The 23138-nt window shown below is 36.5% G+C and overlaps 1 pseudogene; it reads left to right on the top strand.

Annotated features, from left to right (window-relative positions):
* Window positions 1-20298: 20298 nt before the first annotated feature.
* On the top strand, window positions 20299-22493 carry LOC131832540 (large ribosomal subunit protein eL15-like; annotated as a pseudogene).
* The last annotated feature ends 645 nt before the right edge of the window (window positions 22494-23138 follow it).

Genomic DNA, 23138 nt, shown 5'->3' with positions numbered 1-23138 from the left:
TCATGCTAATGACTTTTACTAGCATTAATTTATTAATCCCCTAAGGCGGCAGATAAAACTGAGGTTCAGGGAATTTAAATAACCAAGATTATGGAGCTAATAAGTTTATGTGGCCAAGAGTCAAATCCAGATCCTGGGCTCTTAGTGTCCAGATGATCCCTACCTTGCTTTATCTCAGTAGTCTTCCACTAGGGAATAGAATACCCCTAGACAGCATTTAGAAATGTTTGTGTGTCGGGGGTTATTTTTTGGTTGTCCCAAAGTATTTAAGACAGGGATTCTAAACATTTTTTTTTCTAAAGATTTTATTTACTTATTTATCAGAGAGAGAGAGATAGCATACAAGCAGGGAGAGTGGCAGCCACCCAGGCACCACTCTAAACAACTTTTGATGTGCTACAATGTCCTTCAAAATGAACACTTGCCCCATCCCCAAAATGTCAATAGTACCCTCTCTGAGAAACACTAAATGATCACTTATCATTATCACAGGGGTGCTTCTCATGTTGTACATAAAAGTATTTTCAGATGATTGTAACCATCTTTTGTATCTAGAAAGGCTCAAGGAAATGGTGAAGGTTCTTTAACATGGGTTACACCTGCACATGGTAGTGACTTTTTTCAGGTCATAAAGCAATTCTCATTTATGTTGCTCTAAGAATAGGGATCATTTATAATTTTAAATAGTAAATGAGGACAGCTGACATGTAAATAATGCAACTCAGCCCTTTGATCCCCTTTGAATAATGCAAATTAACTCTGATAACTGTCTAAATCAAATACTCAGTGAGAGTGATATGAGACTATTCTGGAAGATGATGCAGAAATTACTTGCCATTGTTCATGTTGGTGATGGTTTGTTTTTTCACTTACAGATACTTTGATAGGCAATCGATTTGTCTATCTGCACCTGCTTCAACCAACAAGGTGTTCATATAAAAAACAGTTTGAATCCTTGACTATCTTCTCCTTTTTAATTTTATATATATATCTATAGATATAGATATAGATATATCTATCTTCTTTTTTTTTCTTTTCTTCTTCTTCTTTTTTTGTTCCCACCAAGACTAGTGTATAATGATTCCCTCAAATGTTATTATTAAATGTAAATGAGAAATGGTTAGGGAAGAGGAGTATTGTCATAATGACAACTAAGAGGCCAGTGACCGGTAATGTATTAGTCTTTGTTTTTAAAGGATAATGTAGCTACCTAATAAAGTGAGAATACGTTTAAATCTCTTGAGGTTGGTTTTTGTTATAAGTTAAAGCCTGGATATGCTTGGCTTTTGCTTGAAACAAACAGAATGAAAGATAAAGTGGTGACAGTAGTTTGCCACAAGGTAAGTTCCAGAGTGGCTTTCTTTCAGTTACCATGGTAATCAACTGCAGGGTTTTAGAGCATATTTCTCAGTAGGCATCATTTTCACAATAACCCTGAGGGGTCAAAGTAGCCATTTCACAGATGAAGAAAATGAGGTTCAGAAAGTTAAATGCCTCTCCACCATTTCCAATCTACTGAATGTCAAAGCAAGGATTCTAATCCAGGACAATCTATCTCCAAAACATGTGTCTTTATCACAGAGCCGTGCTGAGTTACCAAGCTCAGTGAACAAAAGAGTGTGGTAAGGATGCCTTATGTCTTGCAAACAGTCTCAATACTATCAACAAACATTCACATACCACATTTATTTGTGCTTTATTATACCGTGAGAAAATAGGGAATCAAAAATTACTTATTTTAGAGGGCAGTGAAGATAGGAAAAACAAAGGGAATTTTCCAGTGTCATACTGCAAAAAAGTGGTAGAGCCACGAATGGAGAATGAGAATGAGGAGCTGGCATGAAATGATGCTTTCCAGTACAATAATACCACATCTTTCAAGAGATGAAGCTGATGTTCGTAGCCTCAAAAATGCATTTACATTCATAAATCAGGCTGTTCTCTCTTGTCAAAGAAAATGCTTTATTTAGCAAAGAAAGTCTTGTAAATACCTCTAAAATGGTGCTTTGGCCTTCTTAATTGTTGATTAATTCACCAATAAGTTTTCAGCACATTTGGTAGTATAGGTGAGGTGACATCCTTTGCTCAGCCAAAAATCCTCCCCAAGAAAATCACTTAAATACTCAACCTTAGCTTTCTCATCTATAAAAGACATAGATAGTAAAGCATTTTTGTTCACACCCTAACAGTAAAAATTTAAAATAATTATAAAATATTTGATGAATTTTGAAGGCTCATATTTATAGGACTTATTCAGATTATGGTTTCTCTTGTTTGCTGCCAAATCTTTTTTATGGTCCACTAGCATATAAGTTGCATATATACCTACACATGCATTTGAGTACATGCATACACACACAGGCACTTGTCAGCAGTCCTCTATAAACATATAAAAACCATGTTTTATTAATTTGTTTTTAAAATACAGAATTCAAGTTATAATAACATTTTGTGAATATTTCTTAAATTTTAGTTTATTAACTAAGTTTTGAGAGGGTAAGACAGGATATGAGAGGATCTTACTATAAATTTGGGGTTTATTTTGAGAAGTCAAAGCCAGAATGCAAATGTTGCTACACTTTGACTCAGAAGATACAATCAATAGAATGACAAATTTGAGTTCATCAAAACTACACATTGAGAATACTTTCTGGTTTCTTTAGCATGTATTTTTTAAGAAAGGAAAATAATATATTGAGATAATTCTACTTGGAATTCTCCACACCATCTCTGCCTGGGTTTTAAGAAGTTGTTTGAGAATAAACAGCTGATTCTGAGGTAACAGCTTTGGGAGAGAGCAGTAAGAAGATAACCCTTCTCAGATAGATAGAAATGGGAGAAACAACATAAATAGAATCCTGAGTTTTGAACACACAGCTCCTGCTTCAGTAGGCATTTTCTATATACTGTTGGGAAGAAACTCAAGAAGTATATGTGGGCCTTAAGCACATTTTAGAATTGGCATAGGGAGACTTGTGCAATTAGCTTAGGACCAGAAGAAACCAAGATAAAGTATGCATGGACTCGTAATAATCTGTTTCACATGGAGAGAAGGAACAGAAGAGGTAGGTCTGTGGTTTCCCTTTGTTCTAGTTGATAGTAGCTGGGCCTTAAAGAGCTTAAATACTTAAAAAGCTCAATACTACAGAGTATTCATCTGTGAGTGAGCTAATGGGATTTCTAAAAGGTTATAAATTAACCCAATTAGCTCGCACTTGTCACTCTTCAGGAAACTCCAATGTATAAGAAAACAATAAATACATCAACGTGTATGAGACCCATACCAATTTTTATCTACGCACAGAGGGTGAGTGATTGACTAACCCAGATTCACCATTATGGGTATAGCAATGAGGTGGGGCTGGCGTGGGGGTGGGGAAGTGTCACAAGTAGACCAGTAAACCATATGAATTTCCGTTGTCAAGAATAGTGCACTCAATCTCTATTAGAGTCCACACAGAAGAAAATGAGATTCAATTTTAGTATTAAGAGCATCTAGTTTTGGACCAAGTGTCATGTTGCCAGGAGATTTATATCTAACTTATCACTACCTTGTGAGCTAGGCATCACTGTCCCCATTTTGTAAATGACAAAACTGAGGCTAAAACATGTTAAATAATATGTTCAAAGACACATGGCTAGTAAGGGGCAGATATTTATGGAGCCCTGACTCTAAAACCTAGTTACTCATCCTTAAGCAGCACTGAGAAGGTCAGCGATATAAAAGAAGTGTCAGTGGGCATGTTGATATTTTAATGAATAAGGTGTAAAGTTTCCCTGTCTGAGACAGTCTCTCTAGTCCTAACTATCCAGACCTGTGCGGCCCAACAAGGCAGTTCCTGATGCCCTGTAGCTACTGAGCTCCTAAAAAGTGGCTAATCCAGATAAGCTCCAAGGGTAAAATACACATCAGATTCTGAAAATGTACTAAGAAAAGAATTTACATTAATAATCTTATATTGTTTAGGTTTAAGTAATACTATTGTGTATTTATTTATTGAGTTAAAATGTTGTTATAATTTACTGTATCTATTTCTTCTAACCTTTTAAAGATGCATCTACGAGAACATGTAATTTTAAGTATGTGGGTCACCTTACTGAATAGTATGGGTTCAGATCCTGAAGGAATAGAGATAAGATACTTTTTGCCTTTGAAGACATTGCCTTTTTTCCAAAGAGGAAATGGACTCTAGGATATGGCTGTTGCTGAGCTTCTGTTTTCTGGGCCATGGGTGAGACCATCAGCCTGAGCCTTGGGGCATGGAAAAAGACCTATTTACAATTCCACTCCCCATTGTCTTTTCTTTTTTTCTTTTTCTTTTTCTTTTTTTTTTTTTAATTTAAGATTTATTTATTTGAGAGAGAGAGAGAGAGAGCAAAATGAGAGGAGAGAGAGAGAGGAAGAGAGAAATCATGTGAGCACACAAACGGGGCAGAGGGACAGAAGGTGACAGAGAAACAGAACCCTAGGATCATGACCTGAACCTAAAGTGCCTCTCCATTCCTCCTTAAGTAAGAATGCTTTTGAAAGTTATCTGCTAAATGTGCCTCAGTATTTCACTTCAAAAAATGAAAATAATAATATCAACTCCAAATTACTGTTATGGAAATTAAATCAGATAACCAATGTAAAGTGTCTAGTTTGGGGACTGACTCTTGATAAATGCTCAGTAAATATAACTTTGCTTTCTCTCTTCCTATTGACCCTGTCACTAAGGGACACCAGGCCAATCACCCTAAAATTGCTATTTTTTTTTTAACTGGATCATGATTGATTTTTTTTTTTTCAAATCTTAATTTTTTTTCTTTATCTCATCACCCAACAAATGATAAGAGTGTTGCTTTTTTAAAGGCCAGCCGCTTGGGGCTGAATTTGTATTAAAGATGAAAAAAAAAATAAATTCAATTTGTAAATATTCACTTGTCTATATATGCTCTCCTTTTCAATTTAGTGAAACAAATGTTAAAATTTTATGAGAAAATCAAGTTGTGCAATGCATTTTTGCCTTTAACAGCATGTATCTTTAAAAAAAATCAGTATTTCTTCTGTATTTATTTCTCTTTTAATTTCTGAAAATTTCCTCAGTTTTAGAATTTGAAGAACTTTCCATTTCTGCATGGATCCTGAAAGGTCTATGACTATTGTTTCCAGGTGTGATTTCTCTTCTCTTCCTTTCCTTTCCTTTTCTTTTCTTTTCCTTTCCTGAATAAGGTGTAAAGTTTCCCTGTCTGAGACAGTCTGTCTAATCCTAACTAGAACTATCCAGACCTGTGCAGCCCAACAAGGCAGTTCCCCATGCCTTGGGGGTAGTTTTCAAATGCAGTAGCATTTGGTGAGGATTGCTCCTCATTGTGGTGAATGGTATCTGGGATTCCATTTTAAACACCAATAATGGGGTGCCTCAGTGGCTCAGTTGGTTAAGCAACTTTCCTTTCCTTTCCTTTAACTTTCCCCTCCCTTCCCCTCCCCTCCCCTGCCCTCCTTTCCTTTCCTTTCTTTTTTTTAGTGGGCTCCACTAACATGGGCCTCTAGCCCACAACCCCAAGATCATGACCTGGGCCCAAATCAAGAATTAGACACTCAACTAATGAGTCACCTAGAAGTCTCTTTTCTGTCCATTTTTAATTGGATTGTTTGTTTAAATACATCTCTATATCTCTGTTTATCTACGTATCTATGTATCTATCTTGAGTTCTGTAAGTTCCTCATACATTTTGCATATTAACCCCTTATCAGATATAGCATTTGCAATTATCTTTTCCCATTCAGTAGATTGCCTTCTCCTTTTATTGATGATTTCCTTTACTGTGCAAAATATTTTAGTTTGATGTAGTCTCTTTGGTTAATTGTTGCTTTTGTTGTTCTTGCCTGAGAACACATATCAAAAAAAAAACAACTGCAAACACCTATCTCAAAGAGCTTATTGCCTATGTTTTCTTCTAGGAGTTCTATGATTTCTAATTTTACATTTAAATACTTAAGCCTACAATGGTAGAACTATTAAAGTGCATATTTGTTTAAAACTTACTGAACATCTATTTTATATTAGGAACTTCTACTCTGAATTATTTTATTAGATCCCCTTATTCTCAAAACAATCTATAAAGTGGGATTTTTACCCTTTTTGTAAACATAAGGGCATAAAGCTTAGAAGATAGCAATAAATTAAGCAATAAATAAAACAAGCTCACAAAGCAAATTTAATGGTAGAAAATGGACAAACACATCAGACCATTATTTCTGACCCTCTCTCAATAACAAACATTGATTAAGTCTACAATGACTTAGTGGGGCCTGCATTATTGGTGTTTAAAAAATTATTTTAAAATATTTTTTATTTATTTTGAGAGAGAGAGAGAGACAGAGTTAGAGAGCATGAGAGGGGAGGTCAGAAGGAAAAGCAGACTCCCCATGGAGCTGGGAGCCCGATGTGGGACTCGATCCCAGGGCTCTGTGACCATGACCTGAGCTGAAGGCAGTTGCTTAACCAACTGAGCCACCGAGGCACCCCATTACTAGTGTTTAAAATGGAATCCCAGATACCATTCACCACAATGTGGAGCAATCCTTCACCAAATGCTACTGCATTTGAAAACTACCCCTTGGCAATTGCTTCTAGAGTATTAGGATATCTTAGAGTAAAGAAACAGTTTTGGAAGACACACAATCAAATATGGCCCATCTGCCTAAACTCTTGGCATTTCATGTCCCTGAGGATTAAATATAAAATGTATGTAACTAATGTATGTAAAAAGCATGTTTAAAAAACAAAACTGGATATCGGATCTTGTGTCACCACCCACCTATTTTAAAATTCTGTATGTCTAAGGGTAAAGTTAAACACTTTTAGCACCCTGCTATCTTTCTCTCCTGACCCAGACACAGGTACATGAACACACAAAACATACATATTTTTGACCATCTCAGCTTTAACACCACTTTTTCCAAGAAGTCTATTCTGTCCTTCCAAGTAAGAATTTATTCCTGTCCTGGGCACTCCCTGAGGTGCTTTTATTTAGCCTTTCTACCCTTGTATTTAATTTTATGTTTACAGGTCTATCTTCCCCACTGAACTGCAACATGTGAACAGCAATGAATCTTAGTTTTTTGTTGCCTCAAGTATTTATAAGTTGGGGAAGGACCCTGATAAAAATAATCCAAAATTACTAATAGAAAATCAAGTGCACCAGTTAATCTTTACTTAAAATGAAGAATAAGGGTGCCTGGGTGGCTCAGTGGGTTAAGGCCTCTGCCTTCAGCTCAGGTCACATGATCCCAGGGTCCTGGGATTGAGGCCCACATGGGGCTCTCTTCTGAGCAGGGAGCCTGCTTCCTCCTTTCTCTCTGCCTGCCTCTCTGTCTACTTGTGATCTCTGCCTGTCAAATAAATAAATAAAATCTTTTAAAAAAATGAGGAAATAAATCACACACAAATATTGAAAGCTGAAAAATAGTACAAACATCCCATTCACAGAAAAATAACATTATAGTTTTATGAATTAATAGTCTAACATCTCTGTATATACAGAGGTGTGTATGTGCATGTGTGTGTATACATACACACAATACACACATACACATACACACTCACCCCTAAACTTCTGGGTCTGACCAATTTAAACCTAATTTTTCCTCTATCATCCACATTCTTCTAGTATGCAGCTCTCTGGTACCTTTATTCTATATTGTGTAAATAATTTATGGACATGCACCTTTTGATCATGGAACCCAGTGAGGTAGCACAATGGACAGCAGGATTTTTACATATCATGTTTAACCTGGGGTGACTAGTCCTAAATTAATATATCTACCATTATCTGTGAACCACATGCATCTGAGCTACTACATCCAAACTACACATATGTAGTATGTATGTTTTTAATCTATTCATCTACTTCTCACTGCCAATTTCCCTTAGCTGGATCTCCAAACTGCCCTGACAACTCGAATGCCACTCCTGAGAAAAAGTATATAGTAGGAAAATTGAGTGTAGAGAGATGTAGGTTCTATCAGTGCATTTAAAATAGATTGATTTTGCAAACCCTACAAAATATGTAACCATGTGAACACCCTACCAAAGCCAGGGCTTTGAAAGGGCCTGTGTATATGCTTAAACTTCTCATTATGCTTAAAACAAATCCACTTTTAAATATGAAAGAACTAGGATGTGCCTTTTGTCACTTTTGAATCCCTTATTCCTAGACCTGTGCATGACACAGAGTAAGCCCTCAAAATATATTTATTAAATGAATGATTTAAATTTAATCATGATAGTTTTTAGTCACATCTTTGTAACCCATGAGCTGTGTTGTAAAACAGTTAAAAATAAAATGGGGTGGGAACAGCTCACATTATTAGTGATGCTATGTCCAGCTTAAAAAATAGCAATAGGGGCACCTGGGTGGCTCAGTGGGTTAGGCCTCTGCCTTCAGCTCAGGTCATAATCTCAGGGTCCTGAGATTATGGGACGCTCTGCATTGGACTCTCTGCTCAGTGGGAAGTCTGCTTCCCCCTCTCTCTCTGCCTGACTCTCTGCCTACTTGTGATCTCTCTTTGTCAAATAAATAAATGAAATCTTTAAAAAAAAAAAAGAAAGAAAATTCATCTGATGCTGTTATTACTATCATTATCATAAATATTGTAATTCTACCACTGTGTATTCTTAAGGGGTACTTCTTTCCTTTCTATGATTAAGAGGTAGTGGAGAACTTAGCTGTTGAAATACTTTTTCACAAAGAATTTATTAATAAAAGAGACATGAGACAAAAGGTCATGAAAGGTAAATTAAGTTCAAGAGACTTCTGCCTACCAACACGAGAATGGATAAACTGTGACATGCCCATACAATGCAATAACTACACCAGAAATAAAAAGGAATAACCTACTAATGTATGCTACAACACAGATAACTCTTCAAATAATTGTGCTGAGTGAAATAAGCCAGACAACATGCTATATGATTCCATTTATATAAAATTATTGAAAATGGAAATGAATTATGACAGATAGCACATCAGGAGTTGTGGGGGGGACACCAAGGCATGGGAAGAAAAAATAATCAAGAGACAACAGGAAAGTTTTGGGGGTGATGGGTGTGCTCATATCTTAATAACAGTGATTGTTTCATGGATATACACATATGTCAAAACTATAAAATTAAATATTTTAAATATGTACAGTTAGTACATATCAATTAGACATCAATAAAGGTGTTTTAAAAAATCAAAGGAACACATATATATTGTTGTGTTTCCAAAATAAATTAATCATCATTACATACCATAGGCCCTTGAGACGGTAGACCCAGATATGTCCCTTATGTGTCCTCATTTGCCCAGATCTGTATGTCTGCTTATATAAATCTTTACAGTGCTTCACCAATTCCTGAGCCTCCTCAAAGATTTATAAAGGGTAATATTTAGTAGAGCATCCTTATCAGCATTTCTAAAGAATCCCTATTTCTAGAGTGTGCTCAAGGCCAAGAGGGATTTGACAAAGCAAATAACAGCCTATGTAATGAAAGGGAAATTCTTACTCTAAAACAAATGCACAGCATTCTAAGACAAATGGATAGATACAGTCCCATTATATTAAAGCAACCTCTTTACACATATCACAAGGTCATTTTAAGTGAAGAAACACTTGCTTTTTAGAAACCCAAACTTAATATTGGATTCATGTTAAGGACATTCCAACTACTTATTAAGTTCTGTGATATCTGTACCAGAAACTTCTGCAAAATTGACTTCACTGTTTAAGGAAAGGACTCTCCTTAAAAGAGGGGTCTCCTCTGCCTCCTTTCTACTCCATGTAAAATGTTTCTTGAATTATTATGCAAAGAAATGTTATTAAATATGAAACAACACTAAAGTGAATACAACTTGATTTATTCATTTTAACTAATTTCCTTCCTGGAAAAATATTAAAATAAAATTTCAAGATGACAGGAGACAGTCACGACCAAGACAGGCAAGTTATATATCCTCCAATAGCTACTTGTATCTATATAATACCTGTTCCAGTGTTCCAATAATCCCAGGTGATAAGTAGGAAAGGTATCAATCTTCACATTTCATTTTAAAAATAAAAGTCTCCCATAAATTCACATGTTAATTGACTTCAATTTTTAAAAAAATAGAGGAAGTCCTCCTTCAGTCTCTCCTGTTCCTTCTCCTTTTATGGTGTGTTCTTCTGTACCTTTAGTTTTTCCTATGTTCATACAGATAGGTGTAGACGTTGGAGTGTTTCAATTCCTACATCACTCTTGACTTTGTACTGCTCCCCCAACACACTGTACTTTTAAGGGCTACTCTGGGTCTTTGCTTAAATATTGGTTCCAGTTCTTGTAATACTGTGTTTCTACTGATAAATTACCACTTTTCTATGGATTTTCTGATCCCCTCCTTTGCGGATTTAATTACTTCCCCTAAAGACTGGTATTAATAGCTCTTAATATATACTGTTTTCCTTGCCCTTTAAACACACATATTTCTAAATGAAAATACTATTGTATAATAGGTATTCTTTACATATATTTTTCTCTTCAACTAGACTGTAACTACTACATGGTGGACTAAATATGATCTAAATTGTTAAAAATTTCCTGGAGAAAGACAGACCTGGTATGAATGCTAGCTCTATCTGACACATCTAGGAATCTGGTTTTGGACAAGTTACTTTCTAGAAGTCATCTTACTTTTTTCATATATGAAATAGAAATCATGACACCTAGCTTTATGGACTATGTTCAAGAAGATACAATGAAATACTGTATGTAAAGCATGTCTGGTACATAATATATGTTCAATAAATGATAACTAATGTCAATGCTGTTTTATTGCTGTTATTGCTTTTGTGGTCACAGCTGACACCCAGGAAATCAAAATGTGTATGTGTGTGTGTGTTTTTTTTTTTTTTTTAAGATTTTATTTATTTATTTGACAGACAGAGATCACAGGTAGGCAGAGAGGCAGGCAGAGAGAGAGAGAGGAGGAAGCAGGCTCCCCGCTGAGCAGAGAGCCCGATGCGGGGCTCGATCCCAGAACCCTGGGATCATGACCTGAGCCGAAGGCAGAGGCTTTAACCCACTGAGCCACCCAGGTACCCCCAAAATGTGTTTTTGAAGAGCTTCCAGTTACTCTCCAGGTGGTAACTCCTTGCAGATTTTCAGGCAGAAGAATATTACAGAGATCATGGGACACTATTCCCCAAAGCAAACTGACCCTCACAAACATATTGGTGTGATGTGACAGAGGCTGCTATAGTGCAAATGAAGAGAACTGCAGCCACAAAAGCCATCTGGGGTCTTCTAAGGCATCAAGCCCACAGGAGGTAATGAAAACATACATCACCCGTTAACCTTTTAGGCCACTGGACTATTGAACATAACAGGAGCATAATGGCTTTCCTAATGTGTCAGAAATTCCCTACTCCTGTCTACAGGTAGTTCATCAAATTGCTCCATGCTTATTGCTTCAATCTGCATTTGGCTTCAATATGCCCTATATGCCTAAATCTTTTCTCCCGAAACCTTCAAGACCCCAGGAAATTATTGTGCCTGAATGCCATACTCACTAAGTGACAAAGACCCTGAATGTTGAAAATCAAGCCTGCTACACTACAGAAATAAAAAGGAGAGAAGTCATGTTAAAAATAAACAGTTTCAAAGATTTCAAGAAAAAAAGTCAATGCAATTTGCAACTTCATTTGTTCTACTGACAAGCTGATAAAATGTTGGTGGTACAAATGCATCAGGAAATTTGACACAAATTGAAAGTGACTACACATTCCATTATCCCAAACTCCCTTGGTAATGGAAAATGATTGTTAAAGACAGCTTCTAATATGTCTTAGACGTATAAGGCTGTCAATGGGAAATAATACCCTCGATTATCAGGAAAGATAAGTATTCAAAAGGAGGCAAGGACTGCCATGATTCTGTGATCCAAGCCTCACTATTCTGATTATTAGCTGCACAAACAATTTCATTAAAAGATACTAAAATATACAAAGAAAGCTGTTATCAATGAAACATTTAATAATTGGGATATAGAATGAGTCATTAATAGGAAAGCCAATGCAGACAGTCAAAAATTAAAGCTTGCTAAGATATTTTTTTGCAATTTTTCTAAAAGATTGTTAACATATATTTAAATGGCATTCTATTCATGGAAAATCACTATTTAAAAAATATTTAAAATATGGCACACAAAATTAAGTTTTCTCTAGAAACTTCTGAAATTAAAGTGTAATTAGAAACTAGAACATGGTCTTTTTAACTTACTTCATTTTTTTAATAATGTGGCTTTGTTAACATTAGTATGTTATATCTTATGCATAAAATGATTATACAATCAAAGTGCCTAGATTCTTAGGAGTTAGAGAAGATACAAGGATACAAAATGTTTATGCTAATACAATAACATCCTATCAGAGTACTTATTTTCTTTCTCTTACAGGGAAAACTGGTCTTAGAGAAATTAAGGGCTCTTCCCAAAGCCACCCAATAATAAGTGATAAAGTTGGGGTCTGAATTTAAGTATGCCTCACTTGAGAGACTCAAATATTTTCTCCTATGTCATTTCTTCTAATAAAGTCTAATCCTGTATTTTATTTAATTCTGAATGTTTCTACTTTATATAATCCTTCATAATCATTTATTAATTCAAAAACCATCTTCCAATTCATGAATATAAAGAAAACACTCAATTCATTTAAAAATATTTACTGAGAATTTACTAGTCCCTAAGTATATGCTTATTAGTAGCCCTTCACCAAATGCCATAATACAACAACAGTAATCATTCGAACAATTTTAATCACAAGTAAAAGCAACTCAACCCAATGGGATGCCTAGATGACTCAATAAGTTAAGCGCTGGCCTTAGGCTCAGGTCACGATCCCAGGGTCCTGGGATCAAGTCCTGCATTGGGCTCCTTGCTCAGAGGGGAGCCTGATTCTCCCTCTCCCCTCTGCAGCTCCCCCTGCTTGTGTTCTCTCTCTCTAGGGCAAACAAATAAATAAAATCTTAAGAAAGAAAGAAAAAGAAAGAAAGAAAGAAAGAAAGAAAGAAAGAAAGAAAGAAAGAAAGACAGACTAACTAACTCAACCCAAACTAACTTAAACAGCACATAGAGATTTATTGGCAGGTCACTGGCGATGTTTCCCTAAGTAAAGGAAGAACTGCAGGAGCCAGAGCATCTTTGGGTCTCTAAGAGATTAGGCTTGAGCCAATTCTCACCATGACTCTCCATCTCTCACCGCTACATCTATTCAGCCTTCCCCATGTGATGAAAGACATGGTCTCTATAGCTATGAAGTCACATCATGACAGTCTGAAAAGTGACAAAGTTCCCTGCAGATTAGCATGTAAAAACATCAGTGAAGGGAGTGCCTAGGTGGCACAGTTGATTAAGTGACTGACTCTTGATTTCAGCTCAGGTCTAATTTGAGGGTCGTGAGATCAAGCCCCATGTTGGGTTCTGATGCTCAGTGCAGTCTTGGATTTCTCTTTCCCTCTCCCTCTGCACCTCGACCCCTGTTGTCTCTGTCTCAAAGAAATAAATAAAATTTTAAAAATAAATAACTAAACAAACAAACAAACAAAAACATCAGGGAAGGATTTACATGGCCAGCTAGGTTCACATAATGATCCATTATCAATCAGGCCAGGGTGATGAAACATTATGGTTATAACCCACCTCTATCATCTAGAAAATGGATATTTTGGTTGGGAGTTCCATAAGAATTATAGGATTGCAGTGGAAGAAAAACAGTTTCCTAAAGAAATAAGCCAGGGAACTGTTACAAGTAGAGTATCAGGAAAGTAAACTGGGTGATCAGAATTGACAGACATCAGCAATATATATTTGCTAACATTTGTTGAACATGTACTACATGACTGGTATTAGTCTGAACATACTAAATGTATTATATTATTTCATCTTCACAATAATCATAAGAAATAGGTTATATTTTTATCTCCAATAAAGTTTAACAAATTAAGAGTTAGAGAAATTAAGTAAATTGCTCAAGGAGGTATGGCCAGTAGCTAGAAAGGTTGGATGGAACATAATGTCTGATGTAGCTCTTACAATCATTCTGTACCACCTCCAAGTTGGGAACTGCTGTTCTTTTTTATCCACTGAGACACACAGCATGATTTGTACGTCCTAGGTATCCTTCTTTGTGAATAGTTTAGTTTGTTAATGTCACTAAAATATATTTCAAAGCAAACTGCATGTATCAGATGTATCTATAAAACAGGAAAATGAGTAGGAATATCATACTCATAATTTCGATCTTTTTTTATTTTAGTGAAGCCACTGGATTAATTTAAAACAAACAGCAACATCAGCATGGGTAATCTTCTTTATACTTGGGCCAAATATAATGCTCCAAACCCTTTCCTATAGACTGCTGCCAAAGCAGGTATTTGTCTCTTTTCGAAATTAAACACTTGATAGTTTCTACCTTTAACCTCTATGCTGATTTAGTATGTATTCATTCCTGGGTTGAATTTCTTTCTTTTGATCTTGTTCACCAATCCCACCAGCAAATGTTATGCTGAGACACCTCTCTTTCATCCATGGTACTGATGTTATCATACTACTTACCACAATAGAGTCCATACATTATCTATCTGATATTGTTGTTTAATGTTTGTTATTCCATTAGATAATAAGCTTTCTGAGTCAGGGGTTGTGTCTACTTTATTCATCATTGAATGCTCAGTGGCTAGCCAAGTGTTTGGTAGGTAGAAGAGTCAACCAACAGGTAATCCTGAATGAATAAATGTACCCATATTTTAATATATGTAGCACATATTTTTTCTAATCTGAAGTCAAATTCTGTTATTATTATTGTTTTGTTTGATATTTAAGGTCAAGATAAAATGTCTTAGGACTAATATGACATTTTCCTACTTTCAGCTTATTTGTCAGATGGAAACATACTGAGATTTGTTCATACCACCCTGTCCTTGCTCATACTGTTTCCTTGGCTTACATTGTCCAACTTTTGCTTTCCTGCAGGGTAATTCTTAGTCTCCATTCTAGAATTTTTCTATCACCACATCATCTATAAATCTGTTTTGACCTCCCTATGGTAGTTTCTTCTCCACTCATGTTTCTATGGTGCAATTCTATTAATGCTCTTATCATCTGTCACTGTTATAAGTTTAAATGCTCGTATCTTAGAGAATGGATGCTGTCGCTGAACATGACTTCATATTCCTGGAAACTAACAGAATACTTGGAACATAGTGCTATTTTCATGTTCATCATTTTTTTGATCAATAGAACCTTATTTCTTGTGGAATTCATCTAAAAACTCTTTATCAGTGGCCTTACCAGAGAACCACATTCTGAGTATAGCAATAACTCTGATGTTGATGGGATTTAGCTGTTTAGGAGCTGAAAATACACAACTCCTGAGAAAAAGCCAGTTTGCTAGAGTAAAGGCAAAACTGTCCAAGAACGAAAGGATTGGGGGTGGGGGGAAGAGGGGAAGAATTATTAAAGGTATGACAAAGGAAGTTAAAACTCAAGATAGGAGTATGTATTTTTTCAATATTGTGCAAATGTTCCCAACCAAAACTTACCTTCTGGGTGTGAATTTCCCTGGCCAATAAACTACTCACCTTATATTTTACTTCTATCTTTTCCATTCTCTTTTCCAGATTTTCAATACCATCTATCCTTTTCTCACCTGCCTAGGCTCTTATTTGGCATCCAATGTATGACACTAATCCCATGACAAAATGACTTTGTAAAACAGGATATGTAAGAGAAGTATTTTACTAATGAAAGATCACATTGAAATGAACAATAAAGTATAAAACACAGTGACTTATGCTTAGGGAGGCAGCCAGAGAATCACACTGGAATCACACCAGAATCACACTGATTAAGGTTCATATTCTGACTGCCATTTACTGGTTGTGAAAATTGTTTATTAACTCTCTGAGCTCCAGTTTCCTCTTCTATATGACTGGATAATACCTACTCCGTACGGTGATTGAGAAGAAGAAATAAAATAACATACAGAACAACTGATGAATACATGCTCAGTAAGTGTGTTCTGAATTGAGTTGAATTAAAAGAAATTTGTATGACCTTACATATTTATCTCAACCCATTCAAGTAATATCCCATTTAAAAATGTTAGGAAATTAAATTTAAATAAGTGAATTAACCTTTCCAAGGTTTCCAAGTTAATAACTGGTACAATGAGGATCAAAATGCAGGAAGAAAAAAGAGAAAATGTACTTAAAGGGATGTATTGTAACAATTACCACATCAGAAAGACTCTTGAGCATATAGACAATAATACAGTATGACATATGAGAAAAATACTTACAATATTTACTCTGTAAATAGTGATTGATAATAAACTAATATACATTCACCAAATAATGAATTATACTTGATTTCAAGCAGGGAATGACTAATTCTTATCTGCTCCATCACTTCTGTTAAAACAAATACATGGTTATGCTCAAAGTGATATCATCTCTGATATAGAAGTTTGAAGATCTAAGAGCTATTATTGTGTGCAAGGTGCTAATACATCTTTTTGGAATCTCAGGGCATTTTTTGGAGGAGAAACTTGATGGAGCTTTGTAAATAATCCTAAATTTAGAGAAAAATAATTTTTAAAAAAGATAACCTCAGGTTAATGAGACAGTGGTTTCAAGATCCCATTCCACTCCAAAGCAGGCTTTCCCTAACTCATTAGCAATCTAAAGTTTTCAGGGCAGTTTAAACTTGATTTTGGAAAATTAAGTCCATCAGCAGCAGGTATTTTAGAGAAGTATTAACAGAAGCCTGGGTATTTCTGTAGCTCTGCTCCTGGAAGCATGTGCAGATTCTGAGCTCTTTTCCTTCACCCTCCACTTGCAGTAAGGGAAGCCTGAGGCATTTTTCAATGAAGTGGCTCTGGGCAAACCCTAAGGGTCTTCCTGCTGCGTGTACCTAATAAAGGGAGTTGAGTAGGAGGTAGTGAAACTGGAGAAGATGAAAAGTGGCACTACAGAAGGCTCCCTTTAACTCTCCAAGTATGGAGGACCCAGTAAACAACAATCAGAACACATATGCCCCCTTGCCAGTGCCTATGATCAGCTGGTCAAACATTGGTGACCCCTGATTGTACTTGGCAGCCTGGAAAATCGCAACAGAGGCAGAGTTAGTCAGGTGACCTTCAAGAGTATTCAAGTCAGAATTTTCCAGAGTCAAGCCTACAATTATATCCCCCATTTAATATTGCTGCCTCTCAGGACAAAATAAAATAAATGACATTTGAGACAAGTTGTTCATTCCCAATCACCTACACTTTTCGGTACCTCTTACAGGTAAAGCCAAACTCCAGTTTTCATAAACAGCCAACTCAGTACTCATCTGGACAAGTGTGGTACCCAGGAAAAATGAAAGATCTCCAGACTGTGCTCCTAGTAGCTATGCTAATCTGGAGAAGATAGCACGTTGTTATTAAAGAGTAAAGATAAGACATGTAAAGTATCTAGCTAGTAGAGCAATGTCTGATGCACCACTAGCATTTAATAATAATAGAAAGTATAAGGCATTCCTTTTGCTACATATTAGTTCCTTTGCTCATTTATTCCTTTGCTCATTTTGGTAACTTGCCCTTTCATTGTCCAGGCAGAGAGGATTCTGTTACTCCTTTCAAGTGTAACTACTGCAAATGTGTTCTTGCCTTAGCCTCTTCCCAGATGCTGAGCTGTATAGTAACCCAGCTTCCAGGTGTATCCCTTTATCCATATAAGTGTACATCTTCCCCCTTCCCTGGCTCTCCCTCTACTATGTAGATGGATGCAAATATCCCTCTGCATCTCACTTTCCAATCTCAAGGCCCTTTAGTTTTAAGAACCTGAAGATTCTCAAACAGAAATCATCTCACCATATATTAACAGTAATGATTTCTGTTTGACCATCAAATGAGTCCATTTTTAATTAAAGTGTAAAGCCTGACAAACTCTAAAAATATGTACTGCAGGGACGCCTGGGTGGCTCAGTTGGTTAACCGGCTGACTTGGGCTCAGGTCATGATCCCAGGGTCCTGGGATCAAGTCTCCCATCAGGCTCCCTGCTCAGGGGGAAGCCTGCTTCTCTCTCTGCCTCTGCCTGCCACTCTGCCTGCCTGCTTGTGTGCGCTCGCTCTCTCTCTCTCTCTCTCTGACAAATAAATAAATATATATATAAATGCTGCATTTAAAAAAAATAAAAAATATGTACTGCAGACAAGAAAAAGAGTACATTATTAAGATTGGCAAATTAAAAACAAACAAACAAACCTTTGCAACTTCAAAAAAAAAAGTTATCAGAATTTATGTCAGAAGAAAGAATTTTTTTTTTTTTTTTTTTTTTTTTTTTTTTATGGAATCCTGAATTAGAATCCTGGCTCTTCCATTTTCTAGTTAAGAGACAGAGGGGACAAGTCAAGTCAGTTCATTTCTCCCAGCTGATATTCCCTCCTCTGTGAATGAGGTTAATGAATGTTTCCTTTCCGGGCTAGAGGTCAGGAGTTTTTTGTAAAGACATACCAATGACAAACACTTACAGGCATGAACCCTTAGTATGTATCAGCATGTTAAAGCACTTTCCATGATACATGATACCTTATATGAGAAAGAATATTTATGTCCCCATTTAACATAGGAAAAACTGAGGCTGTATTACTATTTTATATAATTATATTATAAGTACAAGTACAAATCACTTTTTAACCAAAGCATGCCCTGTAATGTTACTTATGAATTATTATTATTATCCCTTCAAAAAGTTAGTGAACATAAGATTTACAAAGATCCATGTTTGGTTTCTCTCAAGGAAATGACGTTGTCATTATGTGCGCCCCGCCCCCCCCCCCTGCCCCCCCCCCCCCCCCCCCGCTTCCCTCCACTGCCAGGCTTCGCAGGTGTACTGTCTACACTTGCGGACTCCACTTAGGTGTGACTCTTCCTTCCTTATGCTCCTGCAATCTTCATCTCATCCCCACACCTCCCTGAATCAGGAAGAAAAGGGAAATAATGTTTCTATTAAAACAATAAGGGGACCAGAATTGCATCATTTCTTAATTAATTGGATGGTGCCTATCCTTCTCCTCTCCTAATTACATACTTCTCTTTTCATTTCCTACTTGTGATGAGAATCTACACTCTTAAATAAAATCAATCTAAAATTTGAGTTGATTGAGTATCAACTTTACTTTAAGGGAAAATGACATTAGTTCACTACACCAGCTCAAAAAAGAACTTCAGGGTTACGAGGATTAAGTTAGCTTATTCTTGATTTACTCCACACATCTTTACGGAGCAATGCTAAGTAAGTACTGGGCATAAATCAGTCAATAAGAGAAATGTGCTTTCTGTTCTCATGGGACCACACTAGCAGAGGAGACAGACCTTATCGGTGTCATTGATAAGCGGGGGTGGAAAGTATGTATCTGTGTCTTATTTCACTTGATAGTACTGTGTAGTAGTGGTTATGGTTGTGACAATAATGTCTCATCTTTATTGGTGCATATTATATGCCAGACCTTGCAGGTATGAACTCTTTTAACAACTGTTCTAAACTGCAAGATTGGTTATGTCACTTTCCGATTTCCGTGGTTCTTGGCAGATCCAGATTAATGGGTAAACCAGCTGGGCATATGAAGGACATTAGAATATCCACAGGGCACTAAAACATCATTGGAAGTACTTGATGGGGAAAGTCATATTTATCAGAACTCTTTTTAAGGAGAAGACAAAAAGTGGTTGGAAAAAGTAGTTTATATGGCTGCTGGGCATGGAGGGTAAAAATCTTCAGCATGGAGGCTTAAGTGTTAAGAGTTACTCTCTAAAGTGCCTTCAAGAGAAGACGGGTTCTGTTAACTTCCACCTTTGTACATCTTTGTCAAAAGGCAGTAGTGGGCATGATGAAAACAAAAAATGGGTTACTCTCTACATCTGATGAGAGACTGAGCACTGTCAATGTCCCTGGCCAATCTCTCATGCAATCCTCAGAGCTTCCTCTAAACATATGTTGTACAGAACTCAAAAACTGTGATTAAAACAAAGGTGAATTATTGTTCTTCTAAGTCATTTTCATTCTTTAGACATGCCTTGAACTTCATAATTATATCAAATAACTTCTTACTTTACAAATCCTTCCTATTCTGGTGTCTATCTTTCTATCCTTAACTGCTACCATCCTGTCTCTGTTTATGTCTGCACACCGCTACTACCACTTCACCAATTTCTTTTCTAATTATTTGTTTATCTGACTTCACCATCAAATATGAGTTCCGTAAGTATGGTAATTTGTCTTATTTATCTTGGTACTCCATTGCTAATATCCTGAATAATGTATATAGGTGTAATATATACCAGGTAACAATTTTCTACTGAAGGAAAAATCACAGTAACTTCTTTACTAAGTCACAGCTACTGCATCTAAGAAAACTGTACGTACAGGTCAGACATTCGATAAATATTTGTTGAATGTCTATATGATCATCTGATCCCTTGTTCCTCTAAATAATGTTCATTTCCTCTAATAAGGCAAATCATTTTTTAAACTTTCTTTGGATAGTCTTTTTACTATTCTTGTATTTCAGAACATTCCGAATGGTTTAGTTTCAAAATTCTGAAGTGTGTTAAAAATGTTATTTATAGACTAATTGGCAAAGCCATATAAATGCCATGATAGCAGCTCAATTTCTGGGTAGAGTCTTGTTTGGTTCATCATAATTTGACAAGTTGGCATGCATGAGGTTAATGAGAAAATTCATTTTATCTGACAGAGTAGGCATTTAGGAGAGCAAAAGTGACACTAATAAGGAATTACATATTATACATATTGCATAGTCTTTGTAATTTTTCTTAATATATAATGAATGGTTTGCTTTGCTGAACTCTAGTTAAAAAGAGAAAGGGCAATACCCGGGACTTTTAAAGAAAAACAGAATGTCTTAATAACTTCATGTTCAAGGCACAAGTTCAAAGTGATATCCCAGATGGGCAAACATGGACCTGACCACCTGCCTACTGTGGAAGCACACAAGAGAACTGAATTATTTGTCCACATTACTCTGAAAATAATTGTTTACAGTAATCATACCAGGTATATCCCACTAGCACTCATAAACATCCTTCTAAAATAAGCTAACAATACAAATACAGGGAAATAACCCTTTTCCTATAGGCAGTGAGTAGAGATCAAATAACATTACTGTTATGCCCACCAGAAGGAAAAATTCAACAAAATTTCCTCTTTAAATATTTGTTGGTGCCTACTATATGACGAGCACTGTACAAGGTGTTAGAGAAACAGCAAAAGGCAGACATAATGTCACTGCCCTCAAGGAACACACAATCTAGTAAGAAGAGCTTACATTCCTGAATGTTCCAGGGTGAGAACATTTGCCAGTGAGATTTAGCAAGTGAATGTTGTCAAGAGACAAATTTGTTCTTTCTGAGTATATTGGATGCCCAATTAGTTCTATGAGGATCTCTGTCCTGACATGGGTTATTCCCTAAGAAACTGAAGAACAGAGATAGTCTCTATGTTAAACACCAAGGTCTAACCATTTCCCAACCTGGCAACAGTTTTATAAGTCCAACTTCTTGTGCTTGTCATTAATGGTCTTGCTTACCACTTCTAGTACCAGTGTGTGGATATACTTCGCAAAAAAATCACACACACACAAAAAAACAAACAAAACCAAAACAACAAAAAACCCACTGTACACGTAAGGGGCTTGAGATCACTGTATTTAAGTATTTAAATATTAATCAGTAGTAGGCTCAGAAAGGATTGTGGAAGAATGGCTCTTCCCTTTCCATGTGGTGGCAGCCATCAGCTCAAAGGTAAGCCAAGGTAAGCACTTTACAAGTATATCCAGGAGCTATGGAAGAAGAAGCAGTCTGATGTAATGTGCTTTCTTCTCAGGATGCCCTGCTGGGAATACCACCAGCTCTCTGCCCTCCACGGGGCCCCCTGTCTAACCTAGCCCAATAAAGTGTGCAGACTGGGATACCAGGCCAACCAAGGTTATATCATATGTCAGATTCATGTGTGATATGGTGGTTGCAAATGCCTGGTTCCTAAGGGTGCTACCTACAACAAGCCTGTTCATCACAGTGTTAACAAGCTAAGGTTTGCCTTCAGCCTTCAGCCTGTTGCAGAGGAGTAAGCTGGACACTACTGTGGGGTTCTGAGAGTCTTGAATTCTTACTGAATTGGCAAAGATACTACCTACAAATTCTTTGAGGTTGTCCTCCGTGATCCATTCCTTAGAAGTATCAAAAAAAATCCTAACACCTAGTGCATCAGCAAACCAGTCCATAGCACAGAGAGATTCAAGGGCTGAAATCTATACACTGCAAGAACCAACGCCTAGGAAGGGCCACAAATTCTACCACACTATTGTTGGTTCTTGCCAGGCAGTATTGTGAAGACACAATACTCTCCAGCTCCACCATTACTACTAATACAAGAAATGTTTGTAAAATTCTTACTTAATAAACAACTTAGGGTAGTAAAAAATAAATGTCAAGCCATAATAACAATATTTAGCATTTATATTGAGATTCCACTATTTACAATGTGCCCTCACAGTGCATAATCTTAGTGGCTCTCACCCCTAGCTGTGCCTCAGACTTACTCGTATGGGTTGTTAAAATCACCAATACCTAAACCCCAGACCAACAGATTCTGATTCATTAGGTCAAGAACGGTATTTTTAAGCAGTTTCATGGATGATCTGGAATTGCAGACAAGATTGAGACCTGTGGCTTTATGTCATGTTTTTCCATAGTGTTCCTGGGAAACAGGCTTTATTTATACTCCATGTGCGTTCACTCCCTTATGCTTAGATTGTTTCTCCTAAGGCACCTTCCATCTACCCAGTCATCACAAACGCAGATCAAAATCATACATGAGAACCTTGAGCATACCTCTGATCTCACCTTAGTGTGCTACACTTTTTTTTAAAAATCACTGTTGCTTATTTGATTCATCTCCTACATGCTTGTGAGCTCCTTAAGAGCATGTACTTATTATTATCTATTCACCCTTTTCTCTTAAGAATTCATATATTGGAGCCTCTGGGTGGCACAGTCCATCAAGCATCCAAC

Source organism: Mustela lutreola, chromosome 1, assembly GCF_030435805.1.
Source record: "Mustela lutreola isolate mMusLut2 chromosome 1, mMusLut2.pri, whole genome shotgun sequence".
Classification (NCBI taxonomy): Eukaryota; Metazoa; Chordata; class Mammalia; order Carnivora; family Mustelidae; genus Mustela; species Mustela lutreola.
This window is presented reverse-complemented; position numbering and strand designations above follow the sequence as displayed.